Source organism: Schistocerca americana, chromosome 3 (genome assembly GCF_021461395.2).
Source record: "Schistocerca americana isolate TAMUIC-IGC-003095 chromosome 3, iqSchAmer2.1, whole genome shotgun sequence".
Taxonomy (NCBI): domain Eukaryota; kingdom Metazoa; phylum Arthropoda; class Insecta; order Orthoptera; family Acrididae; genus Schistocerca; species Schistocerca americana.
In genome coordinates this window covers 10460595-10483294 of record NC_060121.1, presented here as the reverse complement: position 1 = coordinate 10483294, position 22700 = coordinate 10460595, and positions in this window count along the sequence as shown.

The window sequence follows — 22700 nt, the reverse complement described above, 5'->3', positions numbered from 1 at the left end:
GGAATCTATAACTAGTGTCACTGGAATGGTTCAAAACATAGACAGAAAGAAGAGTCAGTCTTCATGTACTTGAGTCGGCATTCTGCATTTTGTATTAAATTCCGATGTAATTTCTGTGTTTCATCGTCAATAAGAAGGTCCAAGGGATACAGTAAACCTGAAGTTAAGCATCTGAATCTATAACTAGTGTCATAGGATTGGTTCTAAACATAGTCAGTAAGAAGAGTCAGTTTTCTTGTACTTAAGTCGGCATTGTGCCTTTTCTAGTTAATTCCGATGCAATTTCAGTGTTTCATCGTCAATAAGAAGGTCCAAGGGATACAGTAAACCAGGAGTGAAGCATCGGAATCTATAACTAGTGTCAATGGAATGGTTCAAAACATAGACAGTAAGAAGAGTCAGTCTTCTTGTACCTAAGTCGGCATTGTGCCTTTTGTATTTAATTCCGGTGCAATTTCTGTGTTACATCGTCAATATGTAGGTCAGAGGGATACAATAAACCTGAAGTGAAGCATCGGAATCTATAACTAGTGTAACAGGAGTTGTTCAAAACATAGTCAGTAAGAAGAGTCAGTCTTCTTGTACTTAAGTCGGCATTGTGCCATTTGTATTTAATTCCAGTGCAATTCCTGTTTTTCATAGTCAATAAGAAGGTCAGTGGGATACAGTAAATCTGAAGTGAAGCATCGGAATCTATAACTAGTGTCACAGGAATGGTTCAAAGCATAGTCAGTACGAAGAGTTAGTCTTCTTGTCCTTAAGTCGGCATTGTGCATTTTGTATTTAATTCCGATGCGATTTCTGTGTTTCATCGTCAATAAGAAGGTCCAAGGGATACAGTAAACCTGAAGTGAAGCATCGGAATCTATAACTAGTGTCACAGGAATGGTTCAAAACATAGACAGTAAGAACATACGGTCTTGTTGTACTTAAGTCGGCATTGTGCCTTTTGTATATAATTCCGGTGCAATTTCTGTGTTTCATCGTCAATAAGTTCAGAGGGATATAGTAAACATGAAGTGAAGCATCGGAATCTATATCTAGTGTCACAGGAATGGTTCAAAACATAGACAGTAATAAGATACAGTCTTCTTGTACTTAAGTCGGCATTGTGCCTTTTGTATTTAATTCCGAAGCAAATTCTGTGTTTCATCGTCAATAAGAAGGTCCAAGGGATACAGTATACCTGAAGTGAAGCATTGGAATCTATAACTAGTGTCACAGGAATGGTTCAAAACATAGTCAGTAAGAAGAGTCGGTCTTCATGTACTTAAGTCAGCATTGTGAATTTGTATATAACTCAGGTGCATTTTCTGTGTTTCATCGTCAATAAGAAGGTCAGAGGGATAGAGTAAACCTGAAATGAAGCATCGGAATCTATAACTAGTGTCACAGGAATGGTTAATATCATAGTCAGTAAGATGAGTCAGTCTTCTTGTCCTTAAGTCGGCATTGTGCCTTTTGTATTTAATTCCGATGCTATTTCTGTGTTTCATCGTCAATAAGAAGGTCCTAGGGATACAGTAATCCTGAAGTCAAGCATCGGAATCTATAACTAGTGTCACTGGAATGGTTCAAAACATAGTCAGTAAGAAGAGTCAGTCTTCTTGTCCATAAGTCGGCCTTGTGCCTTTTGTATTTAATTCCGATGCAATTTCAGTGTTTCATCGTCAATAAGACGGTTTAAAGGATACAGTATATCTGAAGTGAAGCATCGGAATCTATAACTAGTGTCACAGGAATGGTTCAAAACATAGACAGTAAGGAGAGTCAGTCTTCTTGTACTTAAGTCGGCATTGTGCCTTTTGTATTTCATTCCGATGCAATTTCTGTGTTTCATCGTCAATAAGAAGGTCCAAGGGATACAGTAAACTTGCAGTGAAGCATCGGAATCTATAACTAGTGTCATAGGATTTTTTCAAAACATAGACAGTAAGAAGAGTCAGTCTTCTTGTAACTAAGTCGGCATTGTGCCTTTTGTATTTAATTCCGGTGCAATTTCTGTGTTACATCGTCAATAAGTAGGTCAGAGGGATAGGGTAAACCTGAAGTGAAGCATCGGAATCTATAACTAGTGTCACAGGAATGGTTAAAACAGTCAGTAAGAAGAGTCAGTCTTCTTGTCCTTAAGTCGGCATTGTGCCTTCTGTATTTAATTCCGATGCAATTTCTGTGTTTCATCGTCAATAAGTAGGTCCAAGGGATACAGTAAACCTGGAGTGAAGCACCGGAATCTATAACTAGTGTCACAGGAATGGTTCAAAACGTAGACAGTAAGAAGATACAGACTTGTTGTACTTAAGTCGGCATTGTTTCTTTTGTATTTAGTTCCGATACAATTTCTGTGTTTCATCGACAATAAGAAGGTCCAAGGGATACAGTAAACCTGAAGTGAAGCATCGGAATCTATAACTAGTGTCACAAGAATGGTTCAAAACATAGACAGTAAGGAGAGTCAGTCTTGTTGTACTTAAGTCGGCATTGTGCCTTTTGTATTTCATTCCGGTGCAATTTCTGTGTTTCATCGTCAATAAGAAGGTCAGAGGAATACAGTAAACCTGAAGTGAAGCATCGGAATCTATAACTAGTGTCACAGGAATGGTTCAAAACATAGACAGGAAGAAGAGTCAGTCTTCCTGTACTTGAGTCGGCATTCTCCCTTTTGTATTAAATTCCGATGCAATTTCTGTGTTTCATCGTCAATAAGAAGGTCCTAGGGATACAGTAAACCTGGAGTGTAGCATCGGAATCTATAACTAGTGTCACAGGAATGGTTCAAAACATAGTCAGTAAGAAGAGTCAGTCTTCATGTACTTAAGTCGGCATTGTGCCTTTTGTATTTAATTCCGATGCAATTTCTGTGTATCATCGTCAATAAGAAGGTCCAAGGGATACAGTAAACCTGAAGTGAAGCATCGGAATCTATAACTAGTGTCATAGGATTGGTTCTAAACATAGTCAGTAAGAAGAGTCAGTTTTCTTGTACTTAAGTCGGCATTGTGCCTTTTCTAGTTAATTCCGATGCAATTTCTGTGTTTCATCGTCAATAAGAAGGTCCAAGGGATACAGTAAACCAGGAGTGAAGCATCGGAATCTATAACTAGTGACAATGGAATGGTTCAAAACATAGACAGTAAGAAGAGTCAGTCTTCTTGTACCTAAGTCGGCATTGTGCCTTTTGTATTTAATTCCGGAGCAAATTCTGTGTTTCATCGTCAATAAGAAGGTCCAAGGGATACAGTATACCTAAAGTGAAGCATTGGAATCTATAACTAGTGTCACAGGAATGGTTCAAAACATAGTCAGTAAGAAGAGTCGGTCTTCATGTACTTAAGTCAGCATTGTGAATTTGTATATAACTCAGGTGCAATTTCTGTGTTTCATCGTCAATAAGAAGGTCAAAGGGATAGAGTAAACCTGAAGTGAAGCATCGGAATCTATAACTAGTGTCATAGGAATGGTTAATATCATAGTCAGTAAGAAGAGTCAGTCTTCTTGTCCTTAAGTCGGCATTGTGCCTTTTGTATTTAATTCCGATGCAATTTCTGTGTTTCATCGTCAATAAGTAGGTCCAAGGGATACAGTAAACCTGGAGTGAAGCACCGGAATCTATAACTAGTGTCACAGGAATGGTTCAAAACATAGACAGTAAGAAAATACAGACTTGTTGTACTTAAGTCGGCATTGTGCCTTTTGTATTTAATTCCGATGCAATTTCTGTGTTTCATCGACAATAAGAAGGTCCAAGGGATACAGTAAACCTGAAGTGAAGCATCGGAATCTATAACTAGTGTCACTGGAATGGTTCAAAACATAGACAATAAGAGGACTCAGTCTCTTTGTACTTAAGTCGGCATTCTCCCTTTTGTATTAAATTCCGATGCAATTTCTGTGTTTCATCGTCAGTAAGAAGGTCCTAGGGATACAGTAATCCTGAAGTCAAGCATCGGAATCTATAACTAGTGTCACAGGAATGGTTCAAAACATAGACAATAAGAGGACTCAGTCTTCTTGTCCATAAGTCGGCCTTGTGCCTTTTGTATTTAATTCCGATGCAATTTCAGTGTTTTATCGTCAATAAGAAGGTCCAAAGGATACAGTAAACCTGAAGTGAAGCATCGGAATCTATAACTAGTGTCACAGGAATGGTTCAAAACATAGACAGTAAGGAGAGTCAGTCTTCTTGTACTTAAGTCGGCATTGTGCCTTTGGTATTTCATTCCTGTGCAATTTCTGTTTTTCATCGTCAATAAGAAGGTCCAAGGGATACAGTAAACCTGAAGTGAAGCATCGGAATCTATAACTAGTGTCATAGGATTGGTTCTAAACATAGTTAGTAAGAAGAGTCAGTTTTCTTGTACTTAAGTCGGCATTGTGCCTTTTCAAGTTAATTCCGATGCAATTTCAGTGTTTCATCGTCAATAAGAAGGTCCAAGGGATACAGTAAACCTGGAGTGAAGCATCGGAATCTATAACTAGTGTCAATGGAATGGTTCAAAACATAGACAGTAAGAAGAGTCAGTCTTCTTGTACCTAAGTCGGCATTGTGCCTTTTGTATTTAATTGCGGTGCAATTTCTGTGTTACATCGTCAATAAGTAGGTCAGAGGGATACAATAAACCTGAAGTGAAGCATCGGAATCTATAACTAGTGTAACAGGAATGGTTCAAAACATAGTCAGTAAGAAGAGTCAGTCTTCTTGTCCATAAGTCGGCCTTGTGCTTTTTGTATTTAATTCCGATGCAATTTCAGTGTTTCATCGTCAATAAGAAGGTCCAAAGGATACAGTAAACCAGAAGTGAAGCATCGGAATCTATAACTAGTGTCACAGGAAAGGTTCAAAACATAGTCAGTAAGAAGAGTCGGTCTTCATGTACTTAAGTCAGCATTGTCCCTTTTGTATACAAATCCGGTGCAATTTCTGTGTTTCATCGTCAATAAGAAGGTCAGAGGGATAGAGTAAACCTGAAGTGAAGCATCGGAATCTATAACTAGTGTCACAGGAATGGTTAAAAACATAGTCAGTAAGAAGAGTCAGCCTTCTTGTCCTTAAGTCGGCATTGTGCCTTTTCTATTTAATTCCGATGCAATTTCTGTGTTTCATCGTCAATGAGTAGGTACAAGGGATACAGTAAACCTGGAGTGAAGCATCGGAATCTATAACTAGTGTCACAGGAATGGTTCAAAACATAGACAGTAAGAAGATACAGACTTGTTGTACTTAAGTCGGCATTGTTTCCTTTGTATTTAGTTCCGATACAATTTCCGTGTTTCATCGACAATAAGAAGGTCCAAGGGATACAGTAAACCTGAAGTGAAGCATCGGAATCTATAACTAGTGTCACAGGAATGGTTCAAAACATAGACAGTAAGGAGAGGCAGTTTTGTTGTACTTAAGTCGGCATTGTGCCTTTTGTATTTCATTCCGGTGCAATTTCTGTGTTTCATCGTCAATAAGAAGGTCAGAGGAATACAGTAAACCTGAAGTGAAGCATCGGAATCTATAACTAGTGTCACAGGAATGGTTCAAAACATAGACAGGAAGAAGAGTCAGTCTTCCTGTACTTGAGTCGGCATTCTACCTTTTGTATTAAATTCCGATGCAATTTCGGTGTTTCATCGTCAATAAGAAGGTCCTAGCGATACAGTAATCCTGAAGTCAAGCATCGGAATCTATAACTAGTGTCACAGGAATGGTTCAAAATATAGACAATAAGAAGATTCAGTCTCTTTGTACTTAAGTCAGCATTGTGCCTTTTGTATTTAATTCCGATGTAGTTCCTGTAATTCATCGTCAATAAAAAGGTCCAAATGATACAGTAAACCTGAAGTGAAGCATCGGAATCTGTAACTAGTGTCAATGGAATGGTTCAAATCATAGACTGTAAGAAGTGTCAGTCTTCTTGTACTTAAGTCGGCATTGTGCCTTTTGTATTAAATTCCGGTGCAATATCTGTGTTTCATCGTCAATAAGAAGGTCAGAGCGATACAGTAAACCTGAAGTGAAGCATCGGAATCTATAACTAGTGTCACAGGAATGGTTCAAAACATAGTCAGAAAGAATAGTCAGTCTTCTTGTCCTTAAGTCAACATTGTGCGTTTTATATTTAACTCCGATGCAAATTCTGTGTTTCATCGTCAATAAGAAGGTCCTAATGATACAGTAACCCTGGAGTGTAGCATCGGAATCTATAACTAGTGTCACAGGATTGTTTCAAAACATGGTCAGTAAGAAGAGTCAGTCTTCATGTACATAAGTCGGCATTGTGTCTTTTGTATTTAATTCCGATGCAATTTCTGTGTTTCATCGTCAATAAGAAGGTCCAAGGGATACAGTAAACCTGAAGTGAAGCATCAGACTCTATAACTAGTGTCACAGGAATGGTTCTAAACATAGTCAGTAAGAAGAGTCAGTTTTCTTGTACTTAAGTCAGCATCGTGCATTTTCTATTTAATTCCGATGCAATTTCAGTGTTTCATCGTAAATAAGAAGGTCCAAGTGATACAGTAAACCTGGAGTGAAGCATCGGAATCTATAAGTAGTGTCAATGGAATGGTTCAAAACATAGACAGTAAGAAGAGTCAGTCTTCTAGTACCTAAGTCGGCATTGTGCCTATTGTATCTAATTCCGGTGCAATTTCTGTGTTTCATCGTCAATTAGAAGGTCAGAGGGATACAATAAACCTGAAGTGAAGCATCGGAATCTATAACTAGTGTAACAGGAATGGTTCAAAACATAGTCAGTAAGAAGAGTCAGTCTTCTTGTCCTTAAGTCGGACTTGTGCCTTTTGTATTTAATTCCGATGCAATATCAGTGTTTCATCGTCAATAGGTAATTCCCAGGGATACAGTAAACCTGGAGTGAAGCATCGGAATCTATAACTAGTGTAACAGGAATGGCTCAAAACATAGTCAGTAAGAAGAGTCACTCTTCAGGTCCTTAAGTCGGCCTTGTGCCTTTTGTATTTAATTCCGAAGCAATTTCTGTGTCTCATCGTCAATAAGGAGGTCCAAGGGATACAGTAAACCTGAAGTGAAGCATCGGAATCTGTAACTAGTGTCACAGGAATGGTTCAAAACATAGTCAGTAAGAAGAGTCGGTCCTCATGCAGCTATGTCGGCATTGTGCATTTTGTATTTAATTCCGACGCAATTTCTGTGTTTCATCGTCAATAAGAAGGTCTAAGGGAAAATGTAAACCTGAAATGAAGCATCGGAATCTATAACTAGTGTAACAGGAATGGTTCAAAGCATAGTCAGTAAGAAGAGTCAGTCTTCATGAACTTATGTCGGCATTGTGCCTTTTGCATTTAATTCCGATGCAAGTCCTGTGTTTAATCGTCAATAAGAAGGGCCAGGGGTTACAGTAAACATGAAGTGAAGCATCGGAATCTATAACTAGTGTCACAGGAATGGTTCAAAACATAGTCTGTGGGAAGAGTCAGTCTTCTTGTACTTAAGTCGGCATTTTCCCTAATCTATTTATTTCCGATGCAATTTCAGTGTTTCATCGTCAATAGGAAGGTCCAAATGACGCAGTAAACTTGGAGTGAAGCATCGTAATCTATAACTAGTGTCAATGGAATGGTTCAAAACATAGACAGTAAGCAGAGTCAGTCTTCTTGTACTTAAGTCAGCATTGTGCCTTTTGTATTTAATTCCGATGCACTTTCTGTGTTTGATCGTCAATAAGAAGGTCCAAGGGATACAGTAAACCTGAAGGGAGGCATCGGAATCTATAACTAGTGTCACAGGAATGGTTCAAAAAATAGTCAGTAAGAAGAGTCTGTCTTCATGTAATTAAGTCTGCATTGTGCCTTTTGTATTTAATTCCGGTGCAATTTCTGTGTTTCATCGTCAATAAGAAGGTCAGAGGGATACAGTAAACCAGAAGTTTAGCGTCGGAATCTATAACTAGTGTCACAGGAATGGTTCAAAACATAGTCAGTAAGAAGTGTCAGTCTTCTTGTCCTTAAGTCGGCATTGTGCCTTTTGTATTTAATTCCGATGCAATTTCTGTGTTCATCGTCAATAAGAAGGTCCAAGAGATACAGTAATCCTGGAGTGAAGCAACGGAATCTATAACTAGTGTCACAGGAATGGTTCATAACATAGACAGTAAGAAGAGTCAGTTTTCTTGTACTTACGTCGGCATTGTGCCTAATCTATTTAATTCCGATGCAATTTCAGTGTTTCATCGTCAATAAGAAGGTCCAGGGGATGCAGTAAACCTGCAGTGAAGCATCGGAATCAATAACTTGTGTCAATGGAATGGTTCAAAACATAGTCAGTAAGAAGAGTCAATCTTCATGTACTTAAGTCGGCATTGTGCCTTTTGTATTTAATTCCGGTGCAATTTCTGTTTTTTATCGTCAATAAGAAGGTCAGAGGGATACAGTAAACCTGAAGTGAAGCATCGGAATCTATAACTAGTGTCACAGGAATGTTTCAAAACATAGACAGTAAGAAGATACAGTCTTCTTGTACTTAAGTCGGCATTGTGCCTTTTGTATTTAATTCCGATGCAATTTCTGTGTTTCATCGTCAATAAGAAGGTCCAAGGGATACAATAAACCTGAAGTGAAGCATCGGAATCTATAACTAGTGTCACAGGAGTGGTACAAAACATAGTCAGTAAGAAGTGTCTGTCTTCATGTACTTAAGTCAGTATTGTGCCTTTTGTATTTAATTCCGGTGCAATTTCTGTGTTTCATCGTCTGTATGAAGGTCAGAGGGATACATTTAACCTGAAGTGAAGCATCGGAATCTATAACTAGTGTCACAGGAATGATTCAAACCATAGTCAGTAAGAAAAGTCAGTCTTCTTGTCCTGAAGTCAACATTGCGCCTTTTGTATTTAATTCCGATGCAATTTCTGTGTTTCATCGTCAATAAGAAGGTCCAAGGGATACAGTAAACCTGGAGTGAAGCATCGGTATCTATAACTAGTGTCACAGGAATGGTTCAAAATATAGACAGTAAGACGATACAGTCTTGTTGTACTTAAGTTGGCATTGTGCCTTTTGTATTTAATTCCGATGCAATTTCTGTGTCATCGTCTATAAGAAGGTCAGAGGATTACAGTAAACATGACGTGAAGCATTGGAATCTATAACTAGTGTCACAGGAATGGTTCAAAACGCAGACATAAAGAAGAGTCAGTCTTCTTGTACTTGAGGCGTCATTGTGCCTTTTCTATTTAATTCCGATGCAATTTCTGTGTTCCATCGTCAATAAGAGGGTCAGAGGAATACAGTAAACCTGAAGTGAAGCATCGGAATCTATAACTAGTGTCAGAGGAATGGTTGAAAACGTAGTCAGTAACAAGAGTCAGTCTTTTTGTACGTAAGTCAGCATTGCGCCTTTTGTATTTAATTTCGATGTAATTCCTGTGTTTCATCGTCAATAAGAAGGTCCAAATGATACAGTAAACCTGAAGTGAAGCATGGGAGTCTATCACTAGAGTCAATGGAAAGGTTCAGAACATAGACAGTAAGAGGAGTCAGTCTTCTTGTACTTAAGTCAGCATTGTGCCTTTTGTATTTAATTCCGTCGCAATTTCTGTGTTTCATCGTCAATAAGAATGTCCAAGGGATGCAGTAAACCTGGAGTGAAGCATCGGTATCTATAACTAGCTTTAATGAAATGGTTCAAGACATAGACAGTAAGAAGAGTCAGTCTTCTTGTACTTAAGTCGGCATTGTGCCTTTTATATTTATTTCCGGTTCAATTTCTATGTTTCATCGTCAATAAGAAGGTCACAGGGATACAGTAAACGTGAAGTGAAGCATCGGAATATATAACTAGTGTCACAGGAATGGTTCAAGACATAAACAGTAAGAAGAGTCAGTCTTCTTGTACTTAAGTCGGCATTGTGCCTTTTGTATATAATTCCGGTGCAATTTCTGTGTTTCATCGTCAATAAGAAGGTCAGAGGGATAGAGTAAACATGAAGTGAAGCATCGGAAACTATAACTAGTGTCACAGGAATGGTTCAAAACATAGACAGTAATGAGATACAGTCTTCTTGTACTTAAGTCGGCATTGTGCCCTTGTTATTTAATTCCGATGCAATTTCTGTGTTTCATCGTCAGTAAGAAGGTCCAAGGGATACAGTATACCTGAAGTGAAGCATCGGAATCTATAACTAGTGTCACAGGAATGGATCAAAACATAGTCAGTAAGAAGAGTCGGTCTTCATGTACTTAAGTCAGCATTGTGAATTTGTATATAATTCAGGTGCAATTTCTGTGTTTCATCGTCAATAAGAAGGTCAGAGGGATAGAGTAAACCTGAAGTGTAGCATCGGAATCTATAACTAGTGTCACAGGAATGGTTAATAACATAGTCAGTAAGAAGAGTCAGTCTTCTTGTCCTTAAGTCGGTATTGTGCCTTTTGTATTTAATTCCGATGCAATTTCTGTGTTTCATCGTCTAGAAGAAGGTCCAAGGGATACAGTAAACCTGGAGTGAAGCATCGGAATCTATAACTAGTGCCACAGGAATGATTCAAAACATAGACAGTAAGAAGACACAGACTTGTTGTACTTAAGTCGGCATTGTGCCTTTTGTATTTAATTCCGATGCAATTTCTATGTTTCATCGACAATAAGAAGGTCCAAGGGATACAGTAAACCAGAAGTGAAGCATCGGAATCTATAACTAGTGTCACACGAATGGTTCAAAACATAGACAGTAAGGAGAGTCAGTCTTCTTGTACTTAAGTCGGCATTGTGCCTTTTGTATTTCATTCCGGTGCAATTTCTGTGTTTCATCGTCAATAAGTAGGTCAGAGGAATACAGTAAACCTGAAGTGAAGCATCGGAATCTATAACTAGTGTCACTGGAATGGTTCAAAACATAGACAGGAACAAGAGTCAGTCTTCTTGTACTTGAGTCGGCATTCTGCATTTTGTATTAAATTCCGATGCAATTTCTGTGTTTCATCGTCAATAAGAAGGCCCTAGGGATACAGTAATCCTGAAGTCAAGCATCGGAATCTATAACTAGTGTCACAGGAATGGTTCAAAACATAGACAATAAGAGGACTCAGTCTTTTTGTACTTAAGTCGGCATTGTGCCTTTTGTATTTAATTCCGAAGTACTTTCTGTGTTTCATCGTCAATAAGAAGGTCCAAATGATACAGTATACCTGAAGTGAAGCATCGGAATCTATAACTAGTGTCAATGGAATGGTTCAAAACATAGGCAGTAAGAAGAGTCAGTCTTCTTGTACTTAAGTCGGCATTGTGCCTTTTGTATTTAATTCCGGTGCAATTTTTGTGTTTCATCGTCAATAAGAAGGTCAGAGCGATACAGTAAACCTGACGTGAAGCATCGGAATCTGTAACTAGTGTCACTGGAATGGTTCAAAACATAGTCAGTAAGAATAGTCAGTCTTCTTGTCCTTAAGTCGGCATTGTGCCTTTTGTATTTAATTTCGATGCAAATTCTGTGTTTCATCGTCAATAAGAAGGTCCTAGGGATACTTTAAACCTGGAGTGTAGCATCGGAATCTATAACTAGTGTCACAGGAATGGTTCAAAACATAGTCAGTAAGAAGAGTCAGTCTTCAAGTACTTAAGTCGGCATTGTGCCTTTTGTATTTAATTCCGATGCAATTTCTGTGTTTCATCGTCAATAAGAAGGTCCAAGTAATACAGTAAACCAGGAGTGAAGCATCGGAATCTAGAACTAGTGTCAATGGAATGGTTCATAACATAGACAGTAAGAAGAGTCAGTCTTCTTGTACCTAAGTCAGCATTGTGACTTTTGTATATAATTCCGGTGCAATTTCTGTGTTTCATCGTCAATAAGAAGGTCATAGGGGTAGAGTAAACCTGAAGTGAAGCATCGGAATCTATAACTAGTGTCACAGGAATGGTTCAAATCATAGACAGTAAGAAGATACAGTCTTCATGTACTTAAGTCGGCATTGTGCTTTTTGTATTTAATTTCGATGCAATTTCTGTGTTTCATCGACAATAAGAAGGTCCAAGGGATACAGTAAACCAGGAGTGAAGCATCGGAATCTATAACTAGTGTCAATGGAATTTTTCATAACATAGACAGTAAGAAGAGTCAGTCTTCTTGTACCTAAGTCAGCATTGGGCCTTTTGTATATAATTCCGGTGCAATTTCTGTGTTTCATCGTCAATAAGAAGGTCAGTGGGATAGAGTAAACCTGAAGTGAAGCATCGGAATCTATAACTAGTGTCACAGGAATGGTTCAAGACATAAACAGTAAGAAGAGTCAGTCTACTTGTACTTAAGTCGGCATTGTGCCTTTTGTATATAATTCCGGTGCAATTTCTGTGTTTCATCGTCAATAAGAAGGTCAGAGGGATAGAGTAAACATGAAGTGAAGCATCCGAATCTATAACTAGTGTCACAGGAATGGTTCAAAACATAGACAGTAATGAGATACAGTCTTCTTGTACTTAAGTCGGCATTGTGCCCTTTGTATTTAATTCCGATGCAATTTCTGTTTTTCATCGTCAGTAAGAAGGTCCAAGGGATACAGTATACCTGAAGTGAAGCATCGGAATCTATAACTAGTGTCACAGGAATGGATCAAAACATAGTCAGTAAGAAGAGTCGGTCTTCATGTACTTAAGTCAGCATTGTGAATTTGTATATAATTCAGGTGCAATTTCTGTGTTTCATCGTCAATAAGAAGGTCAGAGGGATAGAGTAAACCTGAAGTGAAGCATCGGAATCTATAACTAGTGTCACAGGAATGGTTAATAACATAGTCAGTAAGAAGAGTCAGTCTTCTTGTCCTTAAGTCGGTATTGTGCCTTTTGTATTTAATTCCGATGCAATTTCTGTGTTTCATCGTCTAGAAGAAGGTCCAAGGGATACAGTAAACCTGGAGTGAAGCATCGGAATCTATAACGAGTGTCACAGGAATGATTCAAAACATAGACAGTAAGAAGATACAGACTTGTTGTACTTAAGTCGGCATTGTGCCTTTTGTATTTAATTCCGATGCAATTTCTGTGTTTCATCGACAATAAGAAGGTCCAAGGGATACAGTAAACCAGAAGTGAAGCATCGGAATCTATAACTAGTGTCACACGAATGGTTCAAAACATAGACAGTAAGGAGAGTCAGTCTTCTTGTACTTAAGTCGGCATTGTGCCTTTTGTATTTCATTCCGGTGCAATTTCTGTGTTTCATCGTCAATAAGAAGGTCCAAGGAATACAGTAAACCTGAAGTGAAGCTTTGGAATCTATAACTAGTGTCACTGGAATGGTTCAAAACATAGACAGGAACAAGAGTCAGTCTTCTTGTACTTGAGTCGGCATTCTGCATTTTGTATTAAATTCCGATGCAATTTCTGTGTTTCATCGTCAATAAGAAGGCCCTAGGGATACAGTAATCCTGAAGTCAAGCATCGGAATCTATAACTAGTGTCACAGGAATGGTTCAAAACATAGACAATAAGAGGACTCAGTCTTTTTGTACTTAAGTCGGCATTGTGCCTTTTGTATTTAATTCCGAAGTAGTTTCTGTGTTTCATCGTCAATAAGAAGGTCCAAATGATACAGTATACCTGAAGTGAAGCATCGGAATCTATAACTAGTGTCAATGGAATGGTTCAAAACATAGGCAGTAAGAAGAGTCAGTCTTCTTGTACTTAAGTCGGCATTGTGCCTTTTGTATTTAATTCCGGTGCAATTTTTGTGTTTCATCGTCAATAAGAGGGTCAGAGCGATACAGTAAACCTGATGTGAAGCATCGGAATCTGTAACTAGTGTCACAGGAATGGTTCAAAACATAGTCAGAAAGAATAGTCAGTCTTCTTGTCCTTAAGTCGGCATTGTGCCTTTTGTATTTAATTTCGATGCAAATTCTATGTTTCATCGTCAATAAGAAGGTCCAAGGGATACAGTAAACCAGCAGTGAAGCATCGGAGTCTATAACTAGTGTCAATGGAATGGTTCATAACATAGACAGTAAGAAGAGTCAGTCTTCTTGTACCTAAGTCAGCATTGTGCCTTTTGTATATAATTCCGGTGCAATTTCTGTGTTTCATCGTCAATAAGAAGGTCAGAGGGATAGAGTAAACCTGAAGTGAAGCATCGGAATCTATAACTAGTGTCACAGGAATGGTTCAAATCATAGACAGTAAGAAGATACAGTCTTCTTGTACTTAAGTCGGCATTGTGCTTTTTGTATTTAATTCCGATGCAATCTCTGTGTTTCATCGTCAATAAGAAGGTCCAAGGGATACAGTAAACCTGAGGTGAAGCATCGGAATCTATAACTAGTCTCACAGGAATGGTTCAAAACATAGTCAGTAAGAAGAGTCGGTCTTCATGTACTTAAGTCAGCATTGTGCCTTTTGTATACAATTCCGGTGCAATTTCTGTGTTTCATCGTCAATAAGAAGGTCAGAGGGATAGAGTAAACCTGAAGTGAAGCATCGGAATCTATAACTAGTGTCACAGGAATGGTTAAAAACATTGTCAGTAAGAATAGTCAGTCTTCTAGTCCTTAAGTCGGCATTGTGCCTTTAGGTATTTAATTCCGATGCAATTTCTGTGTTTCATCGTCAATAAGTAGGTCCAAGGTATGCAGTAAACCTGGAGTGAAGCATCGGAATCTATAACTAGTGTCACAGGAATGGTTCAAAACATAGACAGTAAGAAGATACAGACTTGATGTACTTAAGTCGGCATTGTTTCTTTCGTATTTAGTTCCGATACAATTTCTGTGTTTCATCGACAATAAGAAGGTCCAAGGGATACAGTAAACCTGAAGTGAAGCATCGGAATCTATAACTAGTGTCAATGGAATGGTTGAAAACATAGACAGTAAGAAGAGTCAGTCTTCTTGTACTTAAATCGGCATTGTGCCTTTTGTATTTAATTCCGGTGCAATTTCTGTGTTTCATCGTCAATAAGAAGGTCAGAGCGATACAGTAAACCTGAAGTGAAGCATCGGACTCTATAACTAGTGTCACAGGAATGGTTCAAAACATATTCAGAAAGAATAGTCAGTCTCCTTGTCCTTAAGTCAACATTGTGCCTTTTATATTAAACTCCGATGCAAATTCTGTGTTTCATCGTCAATAAGAAGGTCCTAGAGATACAGTAAACCTGGAGTGTAGCATCGGAATCTATAACTAGTGTCACAGGAATGGTTCAAAACATGGTCAGTAAGAAGAGTCAGTCTTCATGTACATAAGTCGGCATTGTGCCTTTTGTATTTAATTCCGATGCAATTTCTGTGTTTCATCGTCAATAAGAAGGTCAAAGGGATACAGTAAACCTGAAGTGAAGCATCAGAATCTATAACTAGTGTCACAGGAATGATTCTAAACATAGTCAGTAAGAAGAGTCAGTTTTCTTGTACTTAAGTCAGCATCATGCCTTTCTATTTACTTCCGATGCAATTTCGGTGTTTCATCGTCAATAAGAAGGTCCAAGTGATACAGTAAACCGGGAGTGAAGCATCGGAATCTATAACTAGTGTCAATGGAATGGTTCAAAACATAGACAGTAAGAAGAGTCAGTCTTCTTGTACCTAAGTCGTCATTGTGCCTATTGTATCTAATTCCGGTGCAATTTGTGTGTTTCATCGTCAATATGAAGGTCAGAGGGATACAATAAACCTGAAGTGAAGCATCGGAATCTATAACTAGTGTAACAGGAATGGTTCAAAACATAGTCAGTAAGAAGAGTAAGTCTTCTTGTCCTTAAGTCGGCCTTGTGCCTTTTGTATTTAATTCCGATGCAATATCAGTGTTTCATCGTCAATAGGAAGGTCCCAGGGATACAGTAAACCTGGAGTGAAGCATCGGAATCTATAACTAGTGTAACAGGAATGGCCCAAAACATAGTCAGTAAGAAGAGTCAGTCTTCCTGTCCTTAAGTCAGCCTTGTGCCTTTTGTATTAAATTCCGAAGCAATTTCTGTGTTTCATCCTCAATAAGAAGGTCCAAGGGATTCAGTAAACCAGAAGTGAAGCATCGGAATCTGTAACTAGTGTCACAGGAATGGTTCAAAACATAGTCAGTAAGAAGAGTCGGTCTTCATGCAGATATGTCGGCATTGTCCTTTTGTATTTAATTCCGATGCAATTTCTGTGTTTCATGGTCAATAAGAAGGTCTAATTGATAAAGTAAACCTGAAATGAAGCATCGGAATCTATAACTAGTGTAACAGGAATGGTTCAAAGCATAGTCAGTAAGAAGAGTCAGTCTTCATGTACTTATGTCGGCATTGTGCCTTTTGCATTTAATTCGGATGCAAGTTCTGTGTTTCATCGTCAATAAGAAGGTCAGAGGGTTACAGTAAACACGAAGTGAAGCATCGGAATCTATTACTAGTGTCACAGGAATGGTTCAAACATAGTCTGTAGGAAGAGTCACTCTTCTTGTACTTAAGTCGGCATTTTCCCTAATCTATTTAATTCCGATGCAATTTCAGTGTTTCATCGTCAATAGGAAGGTCCAAATGACGGAGAAAACCTGGAGTGAAGCATCGGAATCTATTACTATTGTCAATGGAATGGTTCAAAACATAGGCAGTAAGCAGAGTCAGTCTTCTTGTACTTAAGTCGGCATTGTGACTTTTGTATTTAACTCCAGTGCAATTTCTGTGTTTCATGGGCAATAAGAAGGTCAGATTGATACAGTAAACCTGAAGTGAAGCATCGGAATCTATAACTAGTGTCACAGGAATGGTTCATAACATAGACAGTAAGAAGAGTCAGTCTTCTTGTACCTAAGTCAGCATTGTGACTTTTGTATATAATTCCGGTGCAATTTCTGTGTTTCATCGTCAATAAGAAGGTCAGAGGGGTAGAGTAAACCTGAAGTGAAGCATCGGAATCTATAACTAGTGTCACAGGAATGGTTCAAATCATAGACAGTAAGAAGATACAGTCTTCATGTACTTAAGTCGGCATTGTGCTTTTTGTATTTAATTTCCATGCAATTTCTGTGTTTCATCGACAATAAGAAGGTCCAAGGGATACAGTAAACCAGGAGTGAAGCATCGGAATCTATAACTAGTGTCAATGGAATGGTTCATAACATAGACAGTAAGAAGAGTCAGTCTTCTTGTACCTAAGTCAGCATTGGGCCTTTTGTATATAATTCCGGTGCAATTTCTGTGTTTCATCGTCAATAAGAAGGTCAGAGGGATAGAGTAAACCTGAAGTGAAGCATCGGAATCTATAACTAGTGTCACAGGAATGGTTCAAGACATAAACAGTAAGAAGAGTCAGTCTTCTTGTACTTAAGTCGGCATTGTGCCTTTTGTATATAATTCCGGTGCAATTTCTGTGTTTCATCGTCAATAAGAAGGTCAGAGGGATAGAGTAAACATGAAGTGAAGCATCGGAATCTATAACTAGTGTCACAGGAATTTTTCAAAACATAGACAGTAATGAGATACAGTCTTCTTGTACTTAAGTCGGCATTGTGCCCTTTGTATTTAATTTCGATGCAATTTCTGTGTTTCATCGTCAGTAAGAAGGTCCAAGGGATACAGTATACCTGAAGTGAAGCATCGGAATCTATAACTAGTGTCACAGGAATGGATCAAAACATAGTCAGTAAGAAGAGTCGGTCTTCATGTACTTTAGACAGCATTGTGAATTTGTATATAATTCAATTGTAATTTCTGTGTTTCATCGTCAATAAGAAGGTCAGAGGGATAGAGTAAACCTGAAGTGAAGCATCGGAATCTATAACTAGTGTCACAGGAATGGTTAATAACATAGTCAGTAAGAAGAGTCAGTCTACTTGTCCTTAAGTCGGTATTGTGCCTTTTGTATTTAATTCCGATGCAATTTCTGTGTTTCATCGTCTAGAAGAAGGTCCAAGGGATACAGTAAACCTGGAGTGAAGCATCGGAATCTATAACGAGTGTCACAGGAATGATTCAAAACATAGACACTAAGAAGATACAGACTTGTTGTACTTAAGTCGGCATTGTGCCTTTTGTATTTAATTCCGATGCAATTTCTGTGTTTCATCGTCAATAAGAAGGCCCTAGGGATACAGTAATCCTGAAGTCAAGCATCGGAATCTATACCTAGTGTCACAGGAATGGTTCAAAACATAGACAATAAGAGGACTCAGTCTTTTTGTACTTAAGTCGGCATTGTGCCTTTTGTATTTAATTCCGAAGTAGTTTCTGTGTTTCATCGTCAATAAGAAGGTCCAAATGATACAGTATACCTGAAGTGAAGCATCGGAATCTATAACTAGTGTCAATGGAATGGTTCAAAACATAGGCAGTAAGAAGAGTCAGTCTTCTTGTACTTAAGTCGGCATTGTGCCTTTTGTATTTAATTCCGGTGCAATTTTTGTGTTTCATCGTCAATAAGAGGGTCAGAGCGATACAGTAAACCTGATGTGAAGCATCGGAATCTGTAACTAGTGTCACAGGAATGGTTCAAAACATAGTCAGAAAGAATAGTCAGTCTTCTTGTCCATAAGTCGGCATTGTGCCTTTTGTATTTAATTTCGATGCAAATTCTGTGTTTCATCGTCAATAAGAAGGTCCTAGGGATACATTAAACCTGGAGTGTAGCAACGGAATCTATAACTAGTGTCACAGGAATGGTTCAAAACATAGTCAGTAAGAGGAGTCAGTCTTCATGTACTTAAGTCGGCATTGTGCCTTTTGTATTTAATTCCGATGGAATTTCTGTGTTTCATCGTCAATAAGAAGGTCCAAGGGATACAGTAAACCTGAAGTGAAGCATCGTAATCTATAACTAGTGTCACAGGATTGGTTCTAAACATAGTCAGTAAGAAGAGTCAGTTTTCTTGTACTTGAGTCGGCATTGTGCCTTTTCTATTTAATTCCGATGCAATTTCAGTGTTTCATCGTTAATAAGAAGGTCCAAGGGATACAGTAAACCAGCAGTGAAGCATCGGAATCTATAACTAGTGTCAATGGAATGGTTCATAACATAGACAGTAAGAAGAGTCAGTCTTCTTGTACCTAAGTCAGCATTGTGCCTTTTGTATATAATTCCGGTGCAATTTCTGTGTTTCATCGTCAATAAGAAGGTCAGAGGGATAGAGTAAACCTGAAGTGAAGCATCGGAATCTATAACTAGTGTCACAGGAATGGTTCAAATCATAGACAATAAGAAGATACAGTCTTCTTGTACTTAAGTCGGCATTGTGCTTTTTGTATTTAATTCCGATGCAATCTCTGTGTTTCATCGTCAATAAGAAGGTCCAAGGGATACAGTAAACCTGAAGTGAAGCATCGGAATCTATAACTAGTCTCACAGGAATGGTTCAAAACATAGTCAGTAAGAAGAGTCGGTCTTCATGTACTTAAGTCAGCATTGTGCCTTTTGTATACAATTCCGGTGCAATTTCTGTGTTTCATCGTCAATAAGAAGGTCAGAGGGATAGAGAAAACCTGAAGTGAAGCATCGGAATCTATAACTAGTGTCACAGGAATGGTTAAAAACATTGTCAGTAAGAATAGTCAGTCTTCTAGTCCTTAAGTCGGCATTGTGCCTTTAGGTATTTAATTCCGATGCAATTTCTGTGTTTCATCGTCAATAAGTAGGTCCAAGGAATGCAGTAAACCTGGAGTGAAGCATCGGAATCTATAACTAGTGTCACAGGAATGGTTCAAAACATAGACAGTAAGAAGATACAGACTTGATGTACTTAAGTCGGCATTGTTTCTTTCGTATTTAGTTCCGATACAATTTCTGTGTTTCATCGACAATAAGAAGGTCCAAGGGATACAGTAAACCTGAAGTGAAGCATCGGAATCTATAACTAGTGTCAATGGAATGGTTCAAAACATAGACAGTAAGAAGAGTCAGTCTTCTTGCACTTAAATCGGCATTGTGCCTTTTGTATTTAATTCCGGTGCAATTTCTGTGTTTCATCGTCAATAAGAAGGTCAGAGCGATACAGTAAACCTGAAGTGAAGCATCGGACTCTATAACTAGTGTCACAGGAATGGTTCAAAACATATTCAGAAAGAATAGTCAGTCTCCTTGTCCTTAAGTCAACATTGTGCCTTTTATATTAATCTCCGATGCAAATTCTGTGTTTCATCGTCAATAAGAAGGTCCTAGAGATACAGTAAACCTGGAGTGTAGCATCGGAATCTATAACTAGTGTCACAGGAATGGTTCAAAACATGGTCAGTAAGAAGAGTCAGTCTTCATGTACATAAGTCGGCATTGTGCCTTTTGTATTTAATTCCGATGCAATTTCTGTGTTTCATCGTCAATAAGAAGGTCAAAGGGATACAGTAAACCTGAAGTGAAGCATCAGAATCTGTAACTAGTGTCACAGGAATGGTTCTAAACATAGTCAGTAAGAAGAGTCAGTTTTCTTGTACTTAAGTCAGCATCGTGCCTTTTCTATTTACTTCCGATGCAATTTCAGTGTTTCATCGTCAATAAGAAGGTCCAAGTGATACAGTAAACCTGGAGTGAAGCATCGGAATCTATAACTAGTGTCAATGGAATGGTTCAAAACATAGACAGTAAGAAGAGTCAGTCTTCTTGTACCTAAGTCGTCATTGTGCCTATTGTATCTAATTCCGGTGCAATTTCTGTGTTTCATCGTCAATAAGAAGGTCAGAGGGATACAATAAACCCGAAGTGAAGCATCGGAATCTATAACTAGTGTAACAGGAATGGTTCAAAACATAGTCAGTAAGAAGAGTAAGTCTTCTTGTCCTTAAGTCGGCCTTGTGCCTTTTGTATTTAATTCCGATACAATATCAGTGTTTCATCGTCAATAGGAAGGTCCCAGGGATACAGTAAACCTGGAGTGAAGCATCGGAATCTATAACTAGTGTAACAGGAATGGCCCAAAACATAGTCAGTAAGAAGAGTCAGTCTCCCTCTCCTTAAGTCGGCCTTGTGCCTTTTGTATTTAATTCCGAAGCAATTTCTGTGTTTCATCGTCAATAAGAAGGTCCAAGGGATTCAGTAAACCTGAAGTGAAGCATCGGAATCTATAACTAGCGTCACAGTAATGGTTCAAAACATAGTCAGTAAGAAGAGTCTGTCTTCATGTAATTAAGTCTGCATAGTGCCTTTTGTATTTAATTCCGGTGCAATTTCTGTGTTTCATCGTCAATAAGAAGGTCAGAGGGATACGGTAAACGTGAAGTTTAGCGTCGGAATCTATAACTAGTGTCACAGGAATGGTTCAAAGCATAGTCAGTAAGAAGTGTTAGTCTTCTTTTCCTTAAGTCAGCATTGTGCCTTTTGTATTTAATTCCGATGCAATTTCTGTGTTCATCGTCAATAAGAAGGTCCAAGGGATACAGTAATCCTGGAGTGAAGCATCGGAATCTATAACTAGTGTCACAGGAATGGTTCAAATCGTAGACATTAAGGAAATACGGTCTTGTTGTACTTAAGTCGGCATTGTGCCTTTTCTATTTAATTCCGATGCAATTTCTGTGATTCATCGTCAATAAGAAGGTCCAAGGGATACAGTAAACCTGAAGTGAAGCAACGGAATCTATAACTAGTGTCACAGGAACGGTTCATAACATAGACTGTAAGAAGAGTCAGTCTTCTTGTACTTACGTCGGCATTGTGCCTTTTGTATTTAATTCCGATGCAGTTTCTGTGTTTCATTGTCAATAAGAAGGTCCAAGGGATACAGTAAACCTGAAGTGAAGCATCGGTATCTGTAACTAGTGTCACAGGAATGGTTCAAAACATTGACAGTAGGAAGAGTCAGTCTTCTTGTACCCAAATCGGCATTGTGCCATTTGTATTTAATTCCGATGCAATTTCTGTGTTTCATCGTCAATAAGAAGGTCCAAGGGATACAGTAAACCTGAAGTGAAGCATCGGAATCTATAACTAGTGTCACAGGAATGGTAAAAACATAGACAGTAAGAGGACTCAGTCTTCTTGTACTTAAGTCGTCATTGTGCGTTTTCTATTTAATTCCGATGCAATTTTTGTGTTTCATCGTCAATAAGAAGGTCAGAGGGATACAGTAAACCTGAAGTGAAGCATGGGAATCTATAACTAGTGTCACAGGAATGGTTCAAAACATAGACAGTAAGAAGTGTCAGTCTTCTTGTACTTAAGTCGGCATTGTGCCTTTTTTATACAATTTCGATGCAATTTCTGTGTTTCATCGTCAATAAGAAGGTCAGAGGGATACAGTAAACACGAAGTGAAGCATCGGAATCTATAACTAGTGTCACAGGAATGGTTCAAAACATAGTCAGTAAGAAAAGCTGGTCTTCACGTATTTAAGTCGGCATTGTGCCTTTTGTATTTAATTCCAGTGCAATTTCTGTGTTTCATCGTCAATAAGAAAGTCAAAGGGATACAGTATACCTGAAGTGAAGCATCGGAATCTATAACTAGTGTCACAGGAATGGTTAAAAGCATAGTCAGTAAGAACAGTCAGTATTCTTGTCCTTAAGTCGGCATTGTGCCTTTTGTATTTAATTCCTATGCAATTTCTGTGTTTCATCGTCAATAAGAAGGTCCAAGCGATACAGTAAACCTGAAGTGAAGCATCGGAATCTATAACTAGTGTCACAGGAATGGTTCAGAACATAGACAGTAAGAAGATACAGTCTTCTTGTACTTAAGTTGGCATTGTGCCTTTTGTATTTAATTCCGACGCAATTTCTGTGTTTCATCGTCAATAAGAAAGTCCAAGAGATACACTAAACCAGAAGTGAAGCATCGGAATCTATAACT